This window comes from Lissotriton helveticus, chromosome 1_1 (genome assembly GCF_964261635.1).
Source record: "Lissotriton helveticus chromosome 1_1, aLisHel1.1, whole genome shotgun sequence".
NCBI lineage: Eukaryota > Metazoa > Chordata > Amphibia > Caudata > Salamandridae > Lissotriton > Lissotriton helveticus.
Genome location: NC_136057.1, coordinates 89,394,673 through 89,413,042, shown reverse-complemented (window position 1 = coordinate 89,413,042; position 18,370 = coordinate 89,394,673). Strand labels below are relative to the sequence as shown.

Below are 18,370 nucleotides of genomic sequence, written 5' to 3'. Positions count from 1 at the left end.
CAGCGAGGCCTGGCACGCAAATATAACCCGAAACAGAGGTCTGACACGCAAAACTAACACTCAAACATGCCACACACGCCACCTAGACCAGCAATGCACGGCGAGAGCGAGGCCTGACACGCAAAACTAACCCTCAATACACACACCACCTAGAACAGCAATGCACAGCGAGAGCGAGGCCTGACACGCAAAACGGATATCCGGGCGGGAGAAAGGAGAGGCGTGACACGCACGATCTGCCTGGAAGGGGACAGAGAAGCAAACAACAGAGCGGGCTGCGGAGTCTGGATACAGGGAGGAAAGACGAGAGCTGGAGCCGGAGGTGAGAGGGACGGAGGGGCACACAGGGAGGAAAGACGAGAGCTTGAGCCGGAGGTGAGAGGGATGGAGGGGGATACAGGGAGGAAAGACGAGAGCTTGAGCCAGAGGTGGGAGGGAAGGAGGGGACACAGGGAGGAAAGACGAGAGCTTGAGCCGGAGGTGAGAGGGACGGAGGGGATACAGGGAGGAAAGACGAGAGCTGGAGCCAGAGGTGGGAGGGATGGAGGGGACACAGGGAGGAAAGACCAGAGCTGTAGCCGGAGGAGAGAGTGATGGAGGGGACACAGGGAGGAAAGACGAGAGCTTGAGCCGGAGGTGGGAGGGATGGAGGGGACACAGGGAGGAAAGACGAGAGCTGGAGCCGGAGGTGAGAGGGACAGAGGGGGATACAGGGAGGAAAGACGAGAGCTGGAGCCGGAGGAGAGAGTGATGGAGGGGACACAGGGAGGAAAGACGAGAGCTTGAGCCGGAGGTGGGAGGGATGGAGGGGACACAGGGAGGAAAGACGAGAGCTGGAGCCGGAGGTGAGAGGGACAGAGGGGGATACAGGGAGGAAAGACGAGAGCTTGAGCCGGAGGTGAGAGGGATGGAGGGTACACCGGGAGGAAAGACGAGAGCTTGAGCCGGAGGTGAGAGGGACAGAGGTGACACAGGGAGGAAAGACAAGAGCTTGAGCCAGAGGTGAGAGGGACGGAGGGTACACAGGGAGGAAAGACGAGAGCTGGAGCCGGAGGTGAGAGGGATGGAGGGGGACACATGGAGGAAAGACGAGAGCTGGAGCCGGAGGTGAGAGGGATGGAGGGGGACACAGGGAGGAAAGACGAGAGCTTGAGCCGGAGGTGAGAGGGACGGAGGGGGACACAGGGAGGAAAGACGAGAGCTGGAGCCAGAGGAGAGAGGGACGGAGGGGGACACAGGGAGGAAAGAGGAGAGCTGGAGCCGGAGGAGATGTGGAAAAGTAAATTTGCCATGTTCTGTGTCCCTACGTGTTCCCCATCTTATGTCATATGTGCATGATCAATATGCATATGTATTCCCTTATGATCGATTAAAGACACAATTACAGTTGTGTCCATCTCTAGTATGCCAGTCCCCAGTTCTCGTGAAAGCTACGAGTATTAGGCCTATGTAAAGTTACGTTGCCACGTTTCACAGTGTGCACGTTATTCCAGTAAAAGTCCCCGTTTCTAGGCCTCAAAAGGGCCCGGACACCAGATTCAGCTCCTGTCTCCTGAACCCTCACTGAGGAGCGATACAGCCCCCACCTGTATTCCTGACCCTTCACTTACTTCCTGCCTCACAGTGCCCGGCTCAGCCTGGCTCTGCCCACGAGTCTGCCAAGAATATGTTATGATTCTAGTTATCAGTCCAGCCCTCCTTCTCTGCATTCCTAAGCTACTGAATCGCATCAATAGTTTCCGTCATCGTCTAGCCTTTAGGTCTCCATGTAAGAGAAATACTGTATTAATGGTCATTTAATATTCTTCAACACGCACTACATGTAGAATAATGCATGCACCAGTCTTAGAATCTGTTAGCCTTTACCCTGATAACTTTTGGATTCTATCAACATGTCCTCTAAACATTAGATACTAGATAGTGTTTAGGTACATGTCGCCCTGACTCTCCAGACTTCAGTCTCTGCTCCTAGTGCAGAAGTCGTAGCCCCCAGCTTCTCCTAGTAACACGTCATTGTTAGTTTGCGCGCACCATTAGGTTAGAGGTCCCGGCTCCTTAGGTAGCCCCCTCCATGTTTCCGCCCCATTTATGACATATTCTGTTACGTTTACATCACATGTCTATGTATACGCCTCCTGTTACACCTACTTTCACCCTTATCTTTCGCGACTGCTATTGACCACACCCACTGCTCCGCCTATCATATGTATTGTAATGCCACTGTTTTAGTATATATGCTTGTGCACTGTTATTAAATGTTATTCCCTTACGCCGATCCCCGATTCCGATCCTGCCCCTGGCAGCGCTGCCATCCCATTCCTGTGCAGGTTGTCCTGTTCCTGTCCTTTATGCTGTATTAAAACCTGCAAACTCCTACTACCTCGAATCTTGACTCTTATTTTATTGAGCTATCTGTTATTACTATGTCCAGTCAAAAATAGATCCGGTATTATTTATTTATATACCACAGAGAGAGTGATGGAGGGGACACAGGGAGGAAAGACGAGAGCTGGAGCCAGAGGTGGGAGGGATGGAGGGGACACAGGGAGGAAAGACGAGAGCTGGAGCCGGAGGTGAGAGGGACAGAGGGGGATACAGGGAGGAAAGACGAGAGCTTGAGCCGGAGGTGAGAGGGACGGAGGGGGATACAGGGAGGAAAGACGAGAGCTGGAGCCAGAGGAGAGAGGGACGGAGGGGGACACAGGGAGGAAAGAGGAGAGCTGGAGCAGGAGGAGAGAGTGATGGAGGGGACACAGGGAGGAAAGACGAGAGCTGGAGCCAGAGGTGGGAGGGATGGAGGGGACACAGGGAGGAAAGACGAGAGCTGGAGCCGGAGGTGAGAGGGACAGAGGGGGATACAGGGAGGAAAGACGAGAGCTTGAGCCGGAGGTGAGAGGGACGGAGGGGGACACAGGGAGGAAAGACGAGAGCTGGAGCCGGAGGTGAGAGGGATGGAGGGGACACAGGGAGGAAAGACCAGAGCTGGAGCCAGAAGTGAGAGGGTTGGAGGGGACACAGGGAGGAAAGACGAGAGCTGGAGCCAGAGGTGGGAGGGATGGAGGGGGATACAGGGAGGAAAGAGGAGAGCTGGAGCCAGAGGGGGCTGCGGAGTCTGGACACAGGGGGGAAAGACGAGAGCTGGAGCCAGAGGTGAGGGGGACACAGGGAGGAAAGACGAGAGCTGGAGCCGGAGGTGAGAGGGATGGAGGGGGACACAGGGAGGAAAGACGAGAGCTGGAGCCGGAGGTGAGAGGGATGGAGGGTACACCGGGAGGAAAGACGAGAGCTTGAGCCGGAGGTGAGAGGGACAGAGGTGACACAGGGAGGAAAGACAAGAGCTTGAGCCAGAGGTGAGAGGGACGGAGGGTACACAGGGAGGAAAGACGAGAGCTGGAGCCGGAGGTGAGAGGGATGGAGGGGGACACAGGGAGGAAAGACGAGAGCTTGAGCCGGAGGTGAGAGGGACGGAGGGGGACACAGGGAGGAAAGACGAGAGCTGGAGCCAGAGGAGAGAGGGACGGAGGGGGACACAGGGAGGAAAGAGGAGAGCTGGAGCCGGAGGAGAGAGTGATGGAGGGGACACAGTGAGGAAAGACGAGAGCTGGAGCCAGAGGTGGGAGGGATGGAGGGGACACAGGGAGGAAAGACGAGAGCTGGAGCCGGAGGTGAGAGGGACAGAGGGGGATACAGGGAGGAAAGACGAGAGCTTGAGCCGGAGGTGAGAGGGACGGAGGGGGATACAGGGAGGAAAGACGAGAGCTGGAGCCAGAGGAGAGAGGGACGGAGGGGGACACAGGGAGGAAAGAGGAGAGCTGGAGCAGGAGGAGAGAGTGATGGAGGGGACAAAGGGAGGAAAGACGAGAGCTGGAGCCAGAGGTGGGAGGGATGGAGGGGACACAGGGAGGAAAGACGAGAGCTGGAGCCGGAGGTGAGAGGGACAGAGGGGGATACAGGGAGGAAAGACGAGAGCTTGAGCCGGAGGTGAGAGGGACGGAGGGGGACACAGGGAGGAAAGACGAGAGCTGGAGCCGGAGGTGAGAGGGATGGAGGGGACACAGGGAGGAAAGACCAGAGCTGGAGCCAGAGGTGAGAGGGTTGGAGGGGACACAGGGAGGAAAGACGAGAGCTGGAGCCAGAGGTGGGAGGGATGGAGGGGGATACAGGGAGGAAAGAGGAGAGCTGGAGGTGAGAGGGACGGAGGGGGACACAGGGAGGAAAGACGAGAGCTGGAGCCAGAGGTGGGAGGGATGGAGGGGGATACAGGGAGGAAAGAGGAGAGCTGGAGGTGAGAGGGACAGAGGGGGATACAGGGAGGAAAGACGAGAGCTTGAGCCGGAGGTGAGAGGGACGGAGGGGGACACAGGGAGGAAAGACGAGAGCTGGAGCCGGAGGTGAGAGGGATGGAGGGGACACAGGGAGGAAAGACCAGAGCTGGAGCCAGAGGTGAGATGGTTGGAGGGGACACAGGGAGGAAAGACGAGAGCTGGAGCCAGAGGTGGGAGGGATGGAGGGGGATACAGGTAGGAAAGAGGAGAGCTGGAGGTGAGAGGGACGGAGGGGGACACAGGGAGGAAAGACGAGAGCTGGAGCCGGAGGTGAGAGGGACGGGGGGGGATACAGGAGGGGTGGAGGGGACACAGGGAGGAAAGACGAGAGCTGGAGCCGGAGGAGAGAGGGACGGAAGGAGATACAGGGGGGAAAGACGAGAGCTGGAGCCGGAGGTGAGAGGGATGGAGGGGGAAACAGGGAGGAAAGACGAGAGCTTGAGCCAGAGGTGAGAGCGATGGAGGGGGACACAGGGAGGAAAGACGAGAGCTTGAGCCGGAGGTGAGAGGGACGGAGGGGGACACAGGGAGGAAAGACGAGAGCTGGAGCCGGAGGTGAGAGGGATGGAGGGGGATACAGGGAGGAAAGACGAGAACTGGAGCCGGAGGTGAGAGGGACGGAGGGAGATACAGGAGGGGTGGAGGGGGACACAGGGAGGAAAGACGAGAGCTTGAGCCGGAGGTGAGAGGGACGGAGGGGGATACAGGGGGGAAAGACGAGAGCTGGAGCCGGAGGTGAGAGGGATGGAGGGGGATACAGGGAGGAAAGACGAGAGCTGGAGCCGGAGGTGAGAGGGATGGAGGGGGACACAGGGAGGAAAGACGAGAGCTGGAGCCGGAGGTGAGAGGGACGGAGGGGGATACAGGGAGGAAAGACGAGAGCTGGAGCCGGAGGTGAGAGGGATGGAGGGGGATACAGGGAGGAAAGACCGGAGCCGGAGGTGAGAGGGATGGAGGGGGACACAGGGAGGAAAGACGAGAGCTGGAGCCGAAGGTGAGAGGGATGAAGGGGGATACAGGGAGGAAAGACGAGAGCTGGAGGTGAGAGGGACGGAGGGGGACACAGGGAGGAAAGACGAGAGCTGGAGGTGAGAGGGACGGAGGGGTACACAGGGAGGAAAGACGAGAGCTTGAGCCGGAGGTGAGAGGGATGGAGGGGACACAGGGAGGAAAGACGAGAGCTTGAGCCGGAGGTGAGAGGGGTGGAGGGGACACAGGGAGGAAAGACGAGAGCTGGACCCGGAGGTGAGAGGGACGGAGGGGGACACAGGGAGGAAAGACGAGAGCTGGAGCTGGAGGTGAGAGGGATGGAGGGGATACAGGGAGGAAAGACGAGAGCTTGAGCCGGAGGTGAGAGGGACAGAGGGGGACACAGGTAGGAAAGACGAGAGCTGGAGCTGGAGGTGAGAGGGATGGAGGGGATACAGGGAGGAAAGATGAGAGCTGGAGGTGAAAGGGACGGAGGGGGATACAGGGAGGAAAGACGAGAGCTTAAGCTGGAGGTGAGAGGGACGGAGGGGGATACAGGGAGGAAAGACGTGAGCTTGAGCTGGAGGTGAGAGGGACGGAGGGGGACACAGGGAGCAAAGACGAGAGCTGGAGCCGGAGGTGAGAGGGACGGAGGGGGACACAGGGAAGAAAGACGAGAGCTGGAGCTGGACGTGAGAGGGATGGAGGGGATACAGGGAGGAAAGACGAGAGCTTGAGCCGGAGGTGAGAGGGACGGAGGGAGGAAAGACGAGAGCTTGAGCCGGAGGTGAGAGGGGCCGGGGGATACAGGGAGGAAAGACGAGAGCTGGAGCCGGAGTTGAGAGGGATGGAGGGGATACAGGGAGGAAAGACAAGAGCTTGAGCCCGAGGTGAAAGGGATGGAGGGGACACAGGGAGGAAAGACGAGAGCTGGAGCCGGAGGTGAGAGGGACGGAGGGGGATACAGGGAGGAAAGATAGATAGCTGGAGCCGGAGGTGAGAGGGACGGAGGGGATACAGGGAGGAAAGACGAGAGCTTGAGCCTGAGGTGAGAGGGACGGAGGGGGACACAGGGAGGAAAGACGAGAGCTTGAGCCGGAGGTGAGAGGGACGGAGGGGGATACAGGGAGGAAAGACAGATAGCTTGAGCCGGAGGTGAGAGGGACGGAGGGACACGGGGAGGAAAGACTGAGAGCTTGAGCCGGAGGTGAGAGGGACGGAGGGACACAGGGAGGAAAGACGGAGAGCTGGAGCCGGAGGTGAGGGGGACGGAGGGACACAGGGAGGAAAGACGAGAGCTGGAGCCGGAGGTGAGGGGGACACAGGGAGGAAAGACGAGAGCTGGAGCCGGAGGTGAGAGGGATGGGAGGGGACACAGGGAGGAAAGACGAGAGCTGGAGCCGGAGGTGAGAGGGATGGAGGGTACACCGGGAGGAAAGACGAGAGCTTGAGCCGGAGGTGAGAGGGACAGAGGTGACACAGGGAGGAAAGACAAGAGCTTGAGCCAGAGGTGAGAGGGACGGAGGGTACACAGGGAGGAAAGACGAGAGCTGGAGCCGGAGGTGAGAGGGATGGAGGGGGACACAGGGAGGAAAGACGAGAGCTTGAGCCGGAGGTGAGAGGGACGGAGGGGGACACAGGGAGGAAAGACGAGAGCTGGAGCCAGAGGAGAGAGGGACGGAGGGGGACACAGGGAGGAAAGAGGAGAGCTGGAGCCGGAGGAGAGAGTGATGGAGGGGACACAGGGAGGAAAGACGAGAGCTGGAGCCAGAGGTGGGAGGGATGGAGGGGACACAGGGAGGAAAGACGAGAGCTGGAGCCGGAGGTGAGAGGGACAGAGGGGGATACAGGGAGGAAAGACGAGAGCTTGAGCCGGAGGTGAGAGGGACGGAGGGGGATACAGGGAGGAAAGACGAGAGCTGGAGCCAGAGGAGAGAGGGACGGAGGGGGACACAGGGAGGAAAGAGGAGAGCTGGAGCAGGAGGAGAGAGTGATGGAGGGGACAAAGGGAGGAAAGACGAGAGCTGGAGCCAGAGGTGGGAGGGATGGAGGGGACACAGGGAGGAAAGACGAGAGCTGGAGCCGGAGGTGAGAGGGACAGAGGGGGATACAGGGAGGAAAGACGAGAGCTTGAGCCGGAGGTGAGAGGGACGGAGGGGGACACAGGGAGGAAAGACGAGAGCTGGAGCCGGAGGTGAGAGGGATGGAGGGGACACAGGGAGGAAAGACCAGAGCTGGAGCCAGAGGTGAGAGGGTTGGAGGGGACACAGGGAGGAAAGACGAGAGCTGGAGCCAGAGGTGGGAGGGATGGAGGGGGATACAGAGAGGAAAGAGGAGAGCTGGAGGTGAGAGGGACGGAGGGGGACACAGGGAGGAAAGACGAGAGCTGGAGCCAGAGGTGGGAGGGATGGAGGGGGATACAGGGAGGAAAGAGGAGAGCTGGAGGTGAGAGGGACAGAGGGGGATACAGGGAGGAAAGACGAGAGCTTGAGCCGGAGGTGAGAGGGACGGAGGGGGACACAGGGAGGAAAGACGAGAGCTGGAGCCGGAGGTGAGAGGGATGGAGGGGACACAGGGAGGAAAGACCAGAGCTGGAGCCAGAGGTGAGATGGTTGGAGGGGACACAGGGAGGAAAGACCAGAGCTGGAGCCAGAGGTGGGAGGGATGGAGGGGGATACAGGGAGGAAAGAGGAGAGCTGGAGGTGAGAGGGACGGAGGGGGAAACAGGGAGGAAAGACGAGAGCTGGAGCCAGAGGTGGGAGGGATGGAGGGGGATACAGGTAGGAAAGAGGAGAGCTGGAGGTGAGAGGGACGGAGGGGGACACAGGGAGGAAAGACGAGAGCTGGAGCCGGAGGTGAGAGGGACGGGGGGGGATACAGGAGGGGTGGAGGGGACACAGGGAGGAAAGACGAGAGCTGGAGCCGGAGGAGAGAGGGACGGAAGGAGATACAGGGGGGAAAGACGAGAGCTGGAGCCGGAGGTGAGAGGGATGGAGGGGGAAACAGGGAGGAAAGACGAGAGCTTGAGCCAGAGGTGAGAGCGATGGAGGGGGACACAGGGAGGAAAGACGAGAGCTTGAGCCGGAGGTGAGAGGGACGGAGGGGGACACAGGGAGGAAAGACGAGAGCTGGAGCCGGAGGTGAGAGGGATGGAGGGGGATACAGGGAGGAAAGACGAGAACTGGAGCCGGAGGTGAGAGGGACGGAGGGGGATACAGGAGGGGTGGAGGGGGACACAGGGAGGAAAGACGAGAGCTTGAGCCGGAGGTGAGAGGGACGGAGGGGGATACAGGGGGGAAAGACGAGAGCTGGAGCCGGAGGTGAGAGGGATGGAGGGGGATACAGGGAGGAAAGACGAGAGCCGGAGGTGAGAGGGATGGAGGGGGACACAGGGAGGAAAGACGAGAGCTGGAGCCGGAGGTGAGAGGGACGGAGGGGGATACAGGGAGGAAAGACGAGAGCTGGAGCCGGAGGTGAGAGGGATGGAGGGGGATACAGGGAGGAAAGACCGGAGCCGGAGGTGAGAGGGATGGAGGGGGACACAGGGAGGAAAGACGAGAGCTGGAGCCGGAGGTGAGAGGGATGAAGGGGGATACAGGGAGGAAAGACGAGAGCTGGAGGTGAGAGGGACGGAGGGGGACACAGGGAGGAAAGACGAGAGCTGGAGGTGAGAGGGACGGAGGGGGACACAGGGAGGAAAGACGAGCGCTTGAGCCGGAGGTGAGAGGGATGGAGGGGACACAGGGAGGAAAGACGAGAGCTTGAGCCGGAGGTGAGAGGGGTGGAGGGGACACAGGGAGGAAAGACGAGAGCTGGACCCGGAGGTGAGAGGGACGGAGGGGACACAGGGAGGAAAGACGAGAGCTTGAGTCGGAGGTGAGAGGGACGGAGGGGGACACAGGGAGGAAAGACGAGAGCTGGAGCTGGAGGTGAGAGGGATGGAGGGGATACAGGGAGGAAAGACGAGAGCTTGAGCCGGAGGTGAGAGGGACAGAGGGGGACACAGGTAGGAAAGACGAGAGCTGGAGCTGGAGGTGAGAGGGATGGAGGGGATACAGGGAGGAAAGATGAGAGCTGGAGGTGAGAGGGACGGAGGGGGATACAGGGAGGAAAGACGAGAGCTTAAGCTGGAGGTGAGAGGGACGGAGGGGGATACAGGGAGGAAAGACGTGAGCTTGAGCTGGAGGTGAGAGTGACGGAGGGGGACACAGGGAGCAAAGACGAGAGCTGGAGCCGGAGGTGAGAGGGACGGAGGGGGACACAGGGAAGAAAGACGAGAGCTGGAGCTGGACGTGAGAGGGATGGAGGGGATACAGGGAGGAAAGACGAGAGCTTGAGCCCGAGGTGAGAGGGACGGAGGGAGGAAAGACGAGAGCTTGAGCCGGAGGTGAGAGGGGCCGGGGGATACAGGGAGGAAAGACGAGAGCTGGAGCCGGAGTTGAGAGGGATGGAGGGGATACAGGGAGGAAAGACGAGAGCTTGAGCCCGAGGTGAGAGGGGCGGAGGGACACAGGGAGGAAAGACGAGAGCTTGAGCCCGAGGTGAGAGGGACGGAGGGGGATACAGGGAGAAAAGACAGATAGCTGGAGCTGGAGGTGAGAGGGACGAAGGGGATACATTGAGGAAAGACGAGAGCTTGAGCCCGAGGTGAGAGGGATGGAGGGGACACAGGGAGGAAAGACGAGAGCTGGAGCCGGAGGTGAGAGGGACGGAGGGGGATACAGGGAGGAAAGACAGATAGCTGGAGCCGGAGGTGAGAGGGACGGAGGGGATACAGGGAGGAAAGACGAGAGCTTGAGCCTGAGGTGAGAGGGACGGAGGGGGACACAGGGAGGAAAGACGAGAGCTTGAGCCGGAGGTGAGAGGGACGGAGGGGGATACAGGGAGGAAAGACAGATAGCTTGAGCCGGAGGTGAGAGGGACGGAGGGACACGGGGAGGAAAGACGGAGAGCTTGAGCCGGAGGTGAGAGGGACGGAGGGACACAGGGAGGAAAGACGGAGAGCTGGAGCCGGAGGTGAGGGGGACGGAGGGACACAGGGAGGAAAGACGAGAGCTGGAGCCGGAGGTGAGAGGGATGGAGGGGGACACATGGAGGAAAGACGAGAGCTGGAGCCGGAGGTGAGAGGGATGGAGGGGGACACAGGGAGGAAAGACGAGAGCTTGAGCCGGAGGTGAGAGGGACGGAGGGGGACACAGGGAGGAAAGACGAGAGCTGGAGCCAGAGGAGAGAGGGACGGAGGGGGACACAGGGAGGAAAGAGGAGAGCTGGAGCCGGAGGAGAGAGTGATGGAGGGGACACAGGGAGGAAAGACGGAGAGCTTGAGCCGGAGGTGAGAGGGACGGAGGGACACAGGGAGGAAAGACGGAGAGCTGGAGCAGCAGGTGAGAGGGACGGAGGGACACAGGGAGGAAAGACGGAGAGCTGGAGCCGGAGGTGAGAGGGAGGGAGGGACACAGGGAGGAAAGACGGAGAGCTGGAGCCAGAGGTGAGAGGGACGGAGGGACACAGGGAGGAAAGACGGCGAGCTGGAGCCAGAGGTGAGAGGGATGGAGGCGGACACAGGGGGGAAAGAGGAGAGCTTGAGCCGGAGGTGAGAGGGACGGAGGGGGATACAGGGAGGAAAGACGAGAGCTTGAGCCGGAGGTGAGAGGGACGGAGGGACACAGGGAGGAATGACGGAGAGCTGGAGCCGGAGGTGAGGGGGACGGAGGGACACAGGGAGGAAAGACGGAGAGCTGGAGCCGGAGGTGAGAGGTACGGAGGGACACAGGGAGGAAAGACGGAGAGCTGGAGCAGCAGGTGAGAGGGACGGAGGGACACAGGGAGGAAAGACGGAGAGCTGGAGCCGGAGGTGAGAGGGAGGGAGGGACACAGGGAGGAAAGACGGAGAGCTGGAGCCAGAGGTGAGAGGGACGGAGGGACACAGGGAGGAAAGACGGCGAGCTGGAGCCAGAGGTGAGAGGGATGGAGGCGGACACAGGGGGGAAAGAGGAGAGCTTGAGCCGGAGGTGAGAGGGACGGAGGGACACAGGGAGGAATGACGGAGAGCTGGAGCCGGAGGTGAGGGGGACGGAGGGACACAGGGAGGAAAGACGGAGAGCTGGAGCCGGAGGTGAGAGGTACGGAGGGACACAGGGAGGAAAGACGGAGAGCTGGAGCAGCAGGTGAGAGGGACGGAGGGACACAGGGAGGAAAGACGGAGAGCTGGAGCCGGAGGTGAGAGGGAGGGAGGGACACAGGGAGGAAAGACGGAGAGCTGGAGCCAGAGGTGAGAGGGACGGAGGGACACAGGGAGGAAAGACGGCGAGCTGGAGCCAGAGGTGAGAGGGATGGAGGCGGACACAGGGGGGAAAGAGGAGAGCTTGAGCCGGAGGTGAGAGGGACGGAGGGGGATACAGGGAGGAAAGACGAGAGCTTGAGCCGGAGGTGAAAGGGATGGAGGGGGACACAGGGAGGAAAGACGAGAGCTTGAGCCGGAGGTGAGAGGGATGGAGGGATACAGGTAGGAAAGACGAGAGCTTGAGCCGGAGGAGAGAGGGACGGAGGGGGAGACAGGGAGGAAAGACGGAGAGCTCGAGCCGGAGGTGAGAGGGATGGAGGGATACAAGGAGGTAAGACGAGAGCTTGAGTCAGAGGTGAGAGGGACGGAAGGGATACAGGGAGGAAAGACGAGAGCTTGAGCCGGAGGTGAGAGGGACGGAGGGGGATACAGGGAGGAAAGACGAGAGCTTGAGCTGGAGGTGAGAGGGACGGAGGGGGACACAGGGAGGAAAGACGAGAGCTGGAGGTGAGAGGGACGGAGGGGGACACAGGGAGGAAAGACGAGAGCTGGAGCCGGAGGTGAGAGGGATGGAGAGGGATACAGGGAGGAAAGACGAGAACTTGAGCCGGAGGTGAGAGGGATGGAGGGGGACACAGGGAGGAAAGACGAGAGCTTGAGCCGGAGGTGAGAGGGACAGAGGGGATACAGGGAGGAAAGACGAGAGCTGGAGCCAGAGGTGAGAGGGACGGAGGGGGATACAGGGAGGAAAGACGAGAGCTGGAGCCGGAGGTGAGAGGGACGGAGGGACACAGGGAGGAAAGACGAGAACTGGAGCCGGAGGTGAGAGCAATAGAGGGGGACACAGGGAGGAAAGACGAGAGCTGGAGCCAGAGGTGAGAGGGACAGAGGGGGACACAGGGAGGAAAGAGGAGAGCTTGAGCCGGAGGTGAGAGGGACAGAGGGGGATACAGGGAGGAAAGACGAGAGCTTGAGCCGGAGGTGAGAAGGATGGAGGGGGATACAGGGAGGAAAGACGAGAGCTTGAGCCAGAGGTGAGAGGGATGGAGGGGGATACAGGGAGGAAAGACGAGAGCTTGAGCCGGAGGTGAGAGGGATACAGGGAGGAAAGACGAGAGCTTGAGCCGGAGGTGAGAGGGACGGCGGGAGATACAGGGAGGAAAGGCGAGAGCTTGAGCCGGAGGTGAGTGGGACGGAGGGGGATTCATGGAGGAAAGACGAGAGCTGGAGCCGGAGGTGAGAGGGACGGAGGGGGATACAGGGAGGAAAGACGAGAGCTTGAGCCAGAGGTGAGAGGGACGGAGGGGGATACAGGGAGGAAATACGAGAGCTTGAGCCGGAGGTGAGAGGGACGGAGGGGGATACAGGGAGGAAAGACAAGAGCTTGAGCCGGAGGTGAGAGGGACGGAGGGGGACACAGGGAGGAAAGACGAGAGCTTGAGCCGGAGGTGAGAGGGACGGAGGGGGACACAGGGAGGAAAGACGAGAGCTTGAGCCCGAGGTGAGAGGGACGGGGGGATAAAGGTAGGAAAGACGAAAGCTTGAGCCGGAGGTGAGAGGGATGGAGGGATATGAATAGATCATTTAAAGGAGAGAAGGGTCAAGATTAGCCGAGGTGTGGACGGCTGGTGAAACAAGGGAGGGGGCTGTTGGGAGGGGAGGTTGAAGTGCATACATGCCATGAATAGACGTCTCAAATTGCATTTTCTACAATGGAAGTCAATGGGGAATTTACATTCTCCCGATTTTTTTTTTTTTTATTTAAAATCTCCCACGTCCCTGTCCTAAAATGTTGGCATGTATGGAAGTGTGTGACGAGAAAAGTGGGGATGGAGGAGAGAATGGAGCCTGAAGGTGTTTGGGAAACAGGCATTAAAATGCACAGTGAGAGAGGTGGTGCTTTTCAGCACAAAGTGTCCGATAAAGACACGCACGTGCGCGCCCCTGCTCATGCCCGAGCCAATACTCCATCACTCCACAAAATATTTATTTTATGCGTTTTTATACAGCGCGAACTTTACCCGAAGGTGTCGGAGCGCTGCACAAAAGGAGCAGAACTGATTCATGAGGAGAAGATTACAAGTCAGCATGTTACAAAAGCAAACGGTACGTTACATGTGGCAATAGTGACAATTGCGAGCAAACAAAATACAAGAGGTAGCAAACGATACATTACAAGAGGAAAAAAAGTCATGTGTGTATGTTTCAAAAGCGTACAAAGTACCAGTAGAGGTATAATACTGCACTAAATGGCAGATACTCAAAACACAAGAACAATTGATACGTTACATGAGGCAATGGTGGCAAATGTGCATGTATCGAAAGCAAACAAAATACGAGAGGTAGCAAACGAAACATTACACGAGGAAAAGTGACATGTGCATGTTACAAAAGAGTAGACGATACAAGTAGAAGTATAATACTGCAATAAATGGTTGGCACTCATACCACAAGAACACACTGGGAAGACACTTCTATAGTTATGTAGAACAGAATTTCCTTTAATGGAAGGTCTTCCTTCCGATAATAGAGAGGGCGTGAATTACATTTGGAAGTGTCTTTGAAGGAGGAGAGCTTTGAGGTCAGATTTGAATGCCTGGGAAGAGGTGGTGGTCCAGAGCTGAGGCGGAAGTGAGTTCCAGATTCTCACCGCGTTGCCTGAAAAGGATTGGGCCATCAACCTTTCCTTCTTGAAAGTGGGAGGTTCAAGCAATAGATTTTCCGCATTACGTGATGGTCTAGAGCCTCCAGAGAGTTTCAGTTTATTCGCCAGGTAGCGAGGAGAGGAGTGCAATGCTTTGTGGAGGAGAGCAGTTGTGGAGTAGACAGCGCAGCTCTGTCGAGACTGTTTTGGTGACGGGGGCACTTGGGCGATGAGGGGTGATAGGGATATTGTACTTATACGAGGGTGCTCGGGAGGTTTTAGGAGGATGAGTGGTTCTGACAGAGGAGATGGTTGGAATAGTGTAGATTTTAGGGCTACTTGGAGATGAAAGTGGAAGAAGGGTGGCGTTTGAGGGCTTGTGTGAGTTAGCAGTGTTTGCAGACAACAGGTTATGCTTGGCTATTATGGGGGCGAGGTGCATCTTGTGGGAAGGTGAGTGTTTTCCAAAAGAATTGAGGTGTACGGAAAAGTGGAAATCTTGGAGCTTAGAAGTGAAATGGGTGAAGATACCTGAACTAATGTGCAGTCCGGGAAGTGAGGCGATTAGGGACAGGTTGTTACTTCCGAGCAGGAGAAGATGGGGGCACAGATTCCAGTAGTTGAGAAAGCTTTACTGCTTGGGAGTCTCTATGATTCCGTTAGTATTATGATCGGCCCTTTACCTAGGTAATCACATAATATACAGGGCCAACTGGACCACTATCAGAACCATCACAGAGCGAACTTAGTAAGAGTAAAACAGATCATAAACATACAACCAGTAACCACTGGTAATCATTGTACCTAGCATCAGCCTGTAACAAAAACCACATTAGGCGCCAAACGGATTGTATGCCCATAATCTTAACAGTCTAACATTAGACCCTAACCTCCTGGGTATCACTAACATTAGGGGCATAAAGCACAGGGTGGAACATAATCTCACTAGCATGAACCATAATATGCAAGATAATCTCATAATCATAAAAAACACTTTTAGAGGTAACTAGGACTGGGTGCATAGACCATACTACATGAAATACATTTTCTGGCACCACATAATCACATTAGGGCCTGGCGCCCAACAAACCTCCCAGCTCCTGACCTCCCAGTCCCCCTGGCCCATCACTAACATTAGGGGCATAAAGCACAGGGTGGAACATAATCTCACTAGCATGAACCATAATATGCAAGATAGTCTCATAATCATAAAATCTACATTTAGAGGTAACCAGGACGGGGTGTGTAAATCATACTACATGAAATACATTTCCTGGCACCACATAATCACATTAGGGCCTGGCGCCCAACAAACCTCCCAGTCCCCCTGGCCAACTGGCAATCTCAAATGGGCTCCGTGGATGGTCACTGTCAGTTGAACTTTGCTGGGGGGAAGCAAAGGAGACAGTAGGAGAGTAGTTACTCAGGCACCGCGATGCGCTGGCTCCCCAGTGAGCCATTCCAACGGGGGAAACCTTCGGCAGGCCCACCAAGGTGTCTCCTCCAGGCCTCGTCATTAGGCTTCTGCGCACAGTTCCTCCTGCGCAGCTGTGTGAGTCCACGGGGGGATGTGAGGGGAAGATGGCTCCCTTCTCTCTCTACAGGGCCCCCTTTACTGATCCCAGGGGTCCCTCTCACCTCAGTCTGTCGTCTCCTGGTGTCTATGCTGTCTGCAGGCATCTGTGCCCCTGCAACGCCCTCTGAAGAGGCTCCAGCGTTTACAGAGGTTTTAGACGGTGCAGGTTTACTCGGGAGGGGGGCCAAGCCACCGCTCCCAGACCTAGACTATGGCACTCAGATCTCCGTGCCTGCTGCCAGGCACCAACGCAGCCAGGCCCTCACCAGCGGCTGCCGGCGCCGGGCGCCTGCCCCTCGGTCGGCGGAGCTCTGCTTCTTGGCACCCCAAGTCACTCGCAGGCCTCGGCGCCCATGCAGCACTTTCCTCAGGATCTTCGCTACTCCCAGGGTTTCAATGGTGGCGCTCTACCTAGGGGGGCCAAACCACAGTCTGTGGTACAATAGATCACCTACAGCTCAAGCACGGTTTAGGCTCGACCTAAAGATTAAAGAGCAGAAAAGTGGTTGCAAATGTATCTATACGATTTTGTTTGAAGCCCTATTTAGTATTATACCCGGACCTTTCAGACTCTTAAAACAACAACTACTGCTCGGTATTTTTCTTGTGGGAAAGGGTCAGTCCTACCTGAGGTGAGAGCATGAAAAGCACAGCGGAGCAGGGCTCGAGTCGAGGTACCACGAGGGTGGACGGCTTCCCCCCCACTTATTTTACCAGGAGCTCGATTTACTGGAGCAAATGGAGCCACACATTCCCTCTTTGGCCTCTCTGAGGCGAGATTGTAGCTCATTCAGAACACTGCTCACTCGCTGGCTTCTCTGATGCAATCGCATCTAAGGGGTGAGCGATGGGAGGCAATGAATCTGATGGTGTAAGCGACCTTTCGTGATGACACTTCCTGTCGTTACGTCAGCGTTCCCCCCCGCCCCCACTTCTTTGTTTAGGACTTGTACCCTGCAGCAGAGTCATAGTGGGCTATGCGCAAGCCTGCAGGATTGGGGTGGAGAGGCACCAGAGGCTAGCGCTGAGCTGTCTCCTGCTGCCATAGGTCCTGAAAGTGAGATAAGGAGGCAAAGTGGTTAAATGAAAGAAGAGTGACTTGAGCTTGCTTGAAAAACCCTGGCCTTGTGCACCTGCAGAGACCAACGTGTGCACATATCTAGTCATCAATGAAAAGTGTGTACGGGGCTGTAGGCGGCCGGGCTCGGCTTGATTCAAGCAATGTAAAGACAGACACCTTTGTTTAACACGGCACGCTCTGCCCAGCACAGCACCTCTTTAATCAATCATAGGGCAGTTTCGTTGAGCACGCCTCGTTGCTTTTTTTGCAGCAGCAATCAAGGGTGAGACCCTGTACGCGGCCTATGTGTGTCTTAAAACATCCATATCTGTGACATCTAAAAATCCAGGCATTTCCCACCACAAAATGCTTGTTTGCGTGTATTCACTCCTTGAGACTGGATGTGAAGGTTCTTCAAGTGGCCAGCAGAGTGCGCGCCTCGCCTGCTGAGATAAATCCACCGAGCACATTTATGAATGGATAAGGGTTTCCTATTCCAGGTCAGCGGTGGCAGAGACCGCACCAGCAATGGATGCTGACATTACTTCCTGCTTCTCCATCTGTGTCCAGTCTGCTACAGAGGAGGAAGGAAGCCATGTCGGTCTGTGCAGTTATCTTCATCTTCAGACCCTCGCAGAGCCCCCCCCCCCCTCCCATCCACCAGACTCTAAATCTGCACCTGCCCCACCACAGCCCTAGGAGGATGAGAGAGCCTGGAAATGTCTGCACAGGCTTTTGACTGTTGGTAGATATAGATTGAATAATCCCGCCAGGAGCCGGGCTCTTCTATCCAGAGACCTGTGGGGGGCTTTCCGTCCAGTCCTGGGGGTGTGTGTGGTGATCATTTGTGTTAAAGAAGGGATCTGTGCACGATGCACTGCATCTTAACGAACTGTGAGAAAGTGTGCACTCTGCACTGCATTTTACTGCACTATGGAGAAATCTGTGCATGCTGCACTACATCTTACTGCACTGTGAGAAATCTGTGCGCTGCATCTTACTCCACTATTAGGAATCTGTACACTCTGCACTGCATCGTAATGCACTGTGAGAAATCTGTGCACACTGCACTTCACTGCACTATGATGAATCTGAATCAATGCAATGCATCTATCTTTACTGAGGAATCTGTGCCACTGCACTGCATCTTACTGCACTGTAAAAAATCTGTTCACATTGCACTGCATCTTAGCGCTCTATGAGAAATCTGTGAACACTCTTTGCTCGGCTCTCGCTGTTAATTTGTTGACTTAACCACCTGTACCCCTATGTCAAAAGCATGTCCCCCAGGCAGTTGAACGTCAAGGCTTCCCTGCTGCCCATGCCCCTTTTCCCCTTTTTTCATATCTTAGTCTAGTTAAAACCTCAGTCACTGCAATAGTTTCCTGTGGCATAGGTTGGCTTATACCTTTTGTATCACACATACCAATCTTCATAAATTCTGTTGGAGATGGCTATTTCTAGGGTGCTTCACTTCAACTTTCTTTTGCTTTTGCCCCTCCAGGTTTTCTGT

At 57.1% G+C, this 18,370-nt stretch overlaps 1 protein-coding gene across 2 annotated transcripts in view; it reads left to right on the top strand.

Annotated features, from left to right (window-relative positions):
• The first annotated feature begins 12,104 nt into the window (after positions 1-12,104).
• LOC144754545 (uncharacterized) overlaps positions 12,105-18,370 on the top strand; it is a 69,236-nt gene continuing 62,970 nt past the window's right edge. Inside the window, exon 1 of one of the 2 annotated variants that reach the window (XM_078642517.1) lies at positions 12,105-12,137. The gene's annotated coding sequence lies outside the window, so the exon portion shown is untranslated. Of the gene's footprint in view, positions 12,138-13,568; positions 13,684-18,370 lie in introns of those variants that run through there. The other variant, XM_078642609.1, reaches the window with a different exon arrangement.